This window comes from Passer montanus, unplaced genomic scaffold, assembly GCF_014805655.1.
Source record: "Passer montanus isolate IOZ18808 unplaced genomic scaffold, ASM1480565v1 scaffold36, whole genome shotgun sequence".
Classification (NCBI taxonomy): domain Eukaryota; kingdom Metazoa; phylum Chordata; class Aves; order Passeriformes; family Passeridae; genus Passer; species Passer montanus.
Window position 1 is genome coordinate 7,496,052 of NW_024368374.1, and position 7,262 is coordinate 7,503,313.

The 7,262-nt window shown below is 36.5% G+C and overlaps 1 long non-coding RNA gene across 1 annotated transcript; it reads right to left on the reverse strand.

Annotated features, from left to right (window-relative positions):
* Positions 1-2,184: 2,184 nt before the first annotated feature.
* On the reverse strand, positions 2,185-6,932 carry LOC120505856. The gene is made up of 2 exons (XR_005628360.1): positions 6,263-6,932; positions 2,185-3,275 (listed from the first exon to the last, which is right to left on the reverse strand). It is a non-coding gene; the product is annotated as an uncharacterized LOC120505856 (long non-coding RNA).
* Between the last annotated feature and the right edge of the window lie 330 nt (positions 6,933-7,262).

Consider the following 7,262-nt stretch of genomic DNA (forward strand, 5'->3'; position numbering starts at 1 on the left):
GGAAAAAAAGCCAAAACACCAAAAATGCCTAATAAGTGTCCTGCAATTGTCAGCATGAAACATTAATTTCATTTTGAGTAAGAATTTCTTCAGTTTCTCAATACATGAGAAAAAAACCTAGAAGTATGCTGCTAGTTGCATTGGTAGCAACTTAAAACACAAACAAAACCATCTTAAAGCCAAGCAAATGTGATTAAAAACACCTAAGATTCTTGGTAAAACTGTACCTTGTTAAATAGAAGCTCTCATAGATGTGCCTGCAAGAGAGTCTCAGTCATTAAATAAGGCTGTAAAACACAAACTACAAGTATGCTGCTAGTTGCACTGGTAGCAACTTAAAGCACATACAAAAAACATCTTAAAGCAAAGCAAATGTGATTAAAAACCACCCAAGACTCCTGGTAAAACTGTACCTTGTTAAATAGAAGCTCTCATAGATGTGCCTGCAAGAGAGTCTCAGTCATTAAATAAGGCTGTACCTGGTTAGTTCACTGCCAGCTTAAAAACTTTTGTGTTTTAAACCCCTGCATTCTTGACAGAACTAGATCTAAATACTTTGCCTTAGTCAGGCTGTGAGAATGTGATACTAAAGCATGCTAGTCTTAAATTTTATCACAAGGACAAAATACTGTTCTACATTTTTACTACAGCAATTTAGAAATAAATTTCTATAAAGGCATTAAGAAACTGTGTGCAGGCATTCTAACCAAGCTTTAACATTTTTTCTACATAAAAGATAATACTTGATTCAAAGGCAGTTTTTTTCAAGCATGCACATTTTTCTTCTCCCTCCACTTACTCTATTTGTGATATGGGATCGAAAAAAAATTGCTTGTTGAGTACAATGAACAGCTGAATTCAAGCACAACTCCTTTCTAGAATCTCCACAGCAATACAACCAACAGGGGGCTGTCTGGCTACACGATGTTATCAAATCTGCAGTGAAATCCTTTTCCTTACTGTGCAACCTACCATTCATGCACATTTCCTAAAATTCGTTGAAGAACAAGTCATTGAACACATTTCATACCTCCAAAACATTTGAGTTCTTGTGCATCTTTGTCTCGTAGTATTGGAAATTTCATATTTTTCATCTGGAAGTTCCATTATAGATGGATAATATAGCTATAGTGTATTTATTGATGTGTCTGCAACAACATATTGCTTTTTGGAAAAGGGGGAGGCTCTCACATTGTCTTGATAATAGGAAAGGCATATCACAGCTGCTTCCAGATGCTAAGATGCTATATCTATATGAGCACTTTTGTGCTGGTTTCATATGTTGATACTAATCTTCTGTACAAGAAAAGAGATAAACCAAAATGTTTTTAGATTTGATATTGATTTAAAGAGCAGATAGATAGGCAAAGTCTGTCTGTAGTAGTGTCAAGAAAGGAAGAATTAGGCCCTGAATATTCCTTACACTGATTTAAACAATGGAAATGGACTTTAAAACTGGAGTGCCAGTCTCAAGAGTGAAGGGTACTTTCCTCGGTGCTGGCACTGTTACAGCAAGCACATTCAGCTGGCTGAGCTTACCAAAAACTAACCTAAAGTCATTCAGTGAAACCACCAAAGACATATGAGAGCCAGGGTAATAGTGAAGGAAACAAGAAAACTTGTTCCCAAACTTGTCTGGCTTCAGGAATCACAAGGCTCTAGAACCATAGTCTTATCTTATTGATTATTCTAGCTAGTCAAATAATATAACACCCCTGAAGCTCTTCCTTTACCTTTGTTTCAATAAAACATTAAAAATTTATACATTTGAGACTTTCTATGCTATAATTTATGCCTTATGTACTTCAAATTTTATAATACTTAAGGGTTTTTTTAGTATTTGTTGAGAAATTCCAAAATGTTTTACTTTTAAAACCACTTAAAAGTATAAAACCTGCTAACAGAAGGTTCTTTTATGGGCAATAAAGCCACATACTCACCCCGCAGAAACATAGGGAAATCAGAAGCTTTCTATCCATGTCTGACTCCTATGGCTATAAAGAGCAGAAGAAAACACTATGGACATATTATTCCTGTCTCTCAAGAGAAACTAAGCCTTCACTTTCTATGCACTGTATACTTTAGACTGAAGATCCAAAGTAGATAAATGCTGCTATAATTAATGTCATTTCAGAACTTTTGAACATAAAAGTTCAAATCTTACATTAAGAGGCAGAAGCAATATAAGAAATTTAATTTTATTTATTAACAAATACAGAGCTATTAATTATAAGTGAATAAAACATGGGAAAAAAAAAGAATTGCACCTGACAACCATTAAATAGCTTCTAACAGAAATATACTATTTAGAGTGAAAAAAAGTACTCCCATGATTATTATCCCCCTCACAGAAAGATGAGTAATGTCACTCATGCCATTGCATTTTTCCAGCATTTTTTCTTATTTCTCTTTATATTTAAATATTTTATTTCGATACACTTACAACTGCCACCTTAGCAAGGAGATTCACAGATCTCTCAGACATAAGTTTTCCTACAAATACATTTTAAATGTTTTGTTTGTGTTTTACATGAAGAATTGCTGCTGCTGTTAAACTGGTACAATAGCAGCTCACCATTTTGGGCACATTTCTATAACTTCTTTTGACTTCTGTGACAATAGGTTACAATGAAGATAAAGGGAGTCTAAACACTTCAATTCAACTATTACTGCTAATGCTACCTGGTTAGAAGAGATTTTCTCCAATACTCAAGATACCATGACTAAGGGAAAAGCTGAAACATTTTCAGATCACTGTATCCAAATTTCTAATACAGACAACTCTCATTTACCAAAGTGTGCCATAGGCACATTTTGAAGAAAATGGTGGTAGAAGTCCTAAATACGTAGGTATAAGTAACTTCATATTTTTGGAGATGCAGTGCTTACCACTGTACATTAAGAAATTGTTGCAATTTGAATAGCTCATTCTTTCTGTAAAATAGATCTTCACATGTAAATTTATTGTCAAATATGCTGAAGTTCAAACGTGTATACCTTCACTACATAGAACATTTTGCACAATGTTGATGATGTTACTTAAAAAAAATGACAAGCAAAAAATGGCACACACAGGCGTTTAATAATGAATTATATTTGCAAAATTAAACAGGGAAAAGACAGGACGCAAATCTGAGTATTTTGGAGTTCACAGGACTGCAGAAATAGACCATGAACAAACAGCACAGAAACTCTGCTTCTCAGCCTGAGCTGGTAACAAGGAAAGTTGATTGCAGATCTGGTCTTTAAAAGATGCACAGTACTCACCTCTTCCTCTGAAATCAGAATTAATAAATGCCATAGAAAATTCCATGAGGCATTACTGTAGTACAGCTACTAAACAAAAGTAGGTAAAACAGGCCTTCAAGGTATGTGTCCATTACCTACTTTAAATGTGATACTGAGGTGTAGAAACTATTATAGTATGCAACAGTTTGAAGCTCTCTTTAAGAAGTGAGGAGACTGTCAGCAGACATAACTTCACAGAGCATTTTAATTCAAATGACAACTCCTAAGAAGCTCAATGTGAACCAGCAGTGTTTTTTTCAGATGTGAGTCCTAAATCAGACACCTCTAAAGTAAAGCACGATATACGTGCTTCAGAAACAATGGCCTGGTTACTTGTCCAGCATCACGCAAGAATAAAGGCAGAAAAATAAACACCACATACCAATAGATTAAACATTCTGTGTGATCATGAAGATTGCTTCATGGTATACTGACACAAGGGGGCAAATGAAGATTGCAGAATCCTAAAGCAGGAGTTATCTAACTTCTTAATGTTTCATTTTGTGATCTTCTTGTTCTTTTTACAGTTATTATCTTGTGCTTTGTTTTTTTTCCCCCTCAAAAAACATTTCCTCCTTTGACTTCTAATTCCCCTTATTAGATGAAGCATTTTATGTACTTCCACAAAGACGATGAGAGAACTGAAGAATCTTTCACATGAAGAAAGGCTGAGTGAGCTGAGACTCCAGCCTGGAGAAGAAAGGGCTTGTGTTTGTGTGATCTCAGCAATGTTTCGAAATGCCTGCTGGTGGGGGCACGGCAGAGTAAAGAAGACATAGCCAGGCTCTTCTCTGTCCAGAAACAGGACAAGAGGCCATGGGTAAGAAATGAAGTGCATGAAAGTCCAGCTGAACAGAACAGGCTGCAGAGTCTCCATCCTTGAATATATTCAAAATTGACTGGACATAGCCTTAAAGAAACCACTCAGTTTGAACTAGAGATCTCCCTGACAACCTCAACTACTCTTACTTGGAGATTTCTTTTCAGGACCAAAATTCATGAAGTAGCTGAGGGTACTAATAGGCTTACTCTCTTCTCTGTGGAATACAACGGGGTTGGGGGGTGATTTCCCATATGAGAGCAAAAGCTGCTACTTAACAGTCTGTATTCCCTTCTGGATGTGAAGCGCAGAGCGCGCCAGTGAAATGTTAGGAATCGTCTGAGGAGTGCAAGCCTCTTTCCCTGAGCCTGACTTGTTCTCTTTGCCTCAAGCCAGATCCCCTCTGTCAGGCTGCTGCTTCTTCCAATTTCAATAAACAAACCCACCCCCAAATCTTTGCCCAATGTATTTCAATCCTTCTGATTTTCCAGTTCATCAGATCTGTCCTTCCTGTATCTGTTCTCAGCCAACCTTTTAACATTGCACTTTTAGACTAGCTGTCTTCACTCATATACAGCTATTAGCTCAGTTTATTTTCAAGCAGGCCTATCTCTTCTTGCCTTTTTATGTGAATTAAACATCTTTTTCCCATACAGTTCCTAAGCCTAGCAGAAAATAAGCGCCTGAACTGAAAACAGTGAGCCTTTCTTTCTTACATCAGGCACAGTCCTTAGGACCTCAGAGCTGCAACATGAAGTGAATTTGATCCAGCCACAGTCTCTGGCACCACCCATACAGGCAAACCTCTGGAAAATATAACTAATGTTAAGCCACCTGTGAAACACGTGAGAAATGTAACATCCTTTTCAAAGGTTTAGAAACTGAATAATTTGAGTAGGCCTTCATAAGCACTTGAAGCAGTTTTCATATCCAGACAGGAACTTTGGTTCCTCAGCTGAACTCTGGTTCTGCAAACGCTCAAACTGTGTTTTCACCATGTCACTGAACTATTCTATGCTGCTAGGGCCACCGAACAAGGCGCTCCAACCTTTGCCCTTCTGCTTCTTCCTGCTCCCTGCTATTTCCTGCCCTTGTGCCAGTGATAGGAGTTTGCATGGTGAACCAGAAGGAAGCACAGTCTTTTTCACTCTTGACACAAAGGCCAACATGAGCACAATGAAGTAGTCAGGAACAGTTTGGCCACTGGACTTTGACAAAGCCATGCAAATAGAGCAATTTGTTGCACACTCTCAAGTCTCTGAGCTCTTTAGATTCACATCTACTTATGGAAGTCTCTGGGAAAAATCCTGGGTACATTAAAATACTAGATCTGCAAGAGCAACTGGATGGATGGGCCTCCTTGAAGCACTAGTCTGCAGCATGATGAAAAAAAGCAGAGACCTTTAAGGTCTTTCCAAGCATTTCTAAGTCTTCAGTTGGCTGAAGTGTATGTGCAGGTCTTCAATATTTAGCAGTTACATAGTGCTACCTAAATAAAGTCAATGAGAAAGCTATCCAACTTTGAGCCAGATAGGATTTTTTTTTAAGTAGTCAACCTCATTTTGGTCATGTATCTTAAGAGAAATGTAGTAGGTAAATGTGCACACAAATGTTCTTTATGAAAAACTGCAGGCTATCTAATTCTGCATAGCTGTGCTGTTGAGAACTGCTGAGGTCTGAACTAAATTGGAAATTTTAGCTGTTAGTAATTTTGCCAGTTCAAATTCATAGCAGTAGTAGAAAATGAGAGTGTGATTTTTACCAGTCTGAAATTCTGAAATATGGTCAAATAATGCCAACTGATGAATTATAACAGCTTGGATTCATACTCATCTACATCATGTTTGTACCTGTGCAACTGCCCCAGTAGCAGTTCTGTGAAGGCTAAAATCAAAACAAATCTGGAGTGCAGATAAGCTTATTTTCCTCCTTTTAAAACATCTATACGATATATTAACTTGACTCTGTGATCACCTATTTGAATAGGTATGTGTATTTTAAATGGTGAAATACAACAGGGTTAATAAAATTAGATTAGCAAGTGATACTGAGTCATGATAGTGAAGAAAATAAAATCTTAAAAGGAAACACACTTTCAGATCTGTATCTAAAATTAGTGACATTTACATAACCATTAGTCTACATTTGACTCACCACACAGTTCTCGCATACAGCTTTTAAAAGGAAAGGAGCCCAAGTAATTTTCATTCTCATTGCAGCAACTTCAATCATCTCAATGAAAGATTCTCCTACAAGAGAAAAATCTTAGTGGAAGGTGAGAAAAAAATTTAGTTAATTCACAGTGAGATATGCAGTTTAAACTTCTAACCATAAAACTGTTACCTGTCTATAGCCCAGTGGTTTAAGAAATGAAGTGGTTAATAAGTTTTGTTAAAAAAACTGGAAGGCACTTTTTATATATGAGCTCTCTTTGTTAAAAGCATGACCAAATACTTCCCAGCTCCACTAATTTAGAAAAAGATTGTAAAAATGAACACAATTTTAAGCATTTTAATAAAGAAATGTGTTGACGTTTAAACCAACATAGTTTTTATAGTTTCTAATTATATAAACACACTTACCAAAGCATTGTTAGACAGGTGTAGCTTGAGACAGCTCCTTTAGAAAGTTCAGTTTTCATATAAACCAAAGCAAAATTATATATATGTCTATTCTGTTACCATCAGATACTATGAAGCTCTAAATATAATTTCTGAATAAATGAAAATACAAAAAAGCTAAGAAAGTGTTCACATACAAACAATATATAAACTCATAGCAACAAAAAGGCATAGGGAATACATGCAATGTCCTGTTCCACGACTCACGTGCAGAAGTGGCTAGCCTTACTTCAGCAGCACAGTTAATACTGGAGATATTTACAGTCTTAACACCAATATTTACGTGCTGCTAAAGTATGACAGACATCAGCATCATAAGAATGACTAATACATAAGTGGTATGTCTCTTCAGGGTGATGAAATCCTTGTATTTTTGAGGCAGCACAATATGGCCTGCACCTTTTCAAAACCCACAAACCATTATGTGCTGCTACGTTATGCCAAGGTGTCTACCATGCTTCAAGGAAACAAACACGCTGAGCTGAATGCAGAATTTTCTTATTGAACTTTAGCTTTCATGTAGTAACATCAGT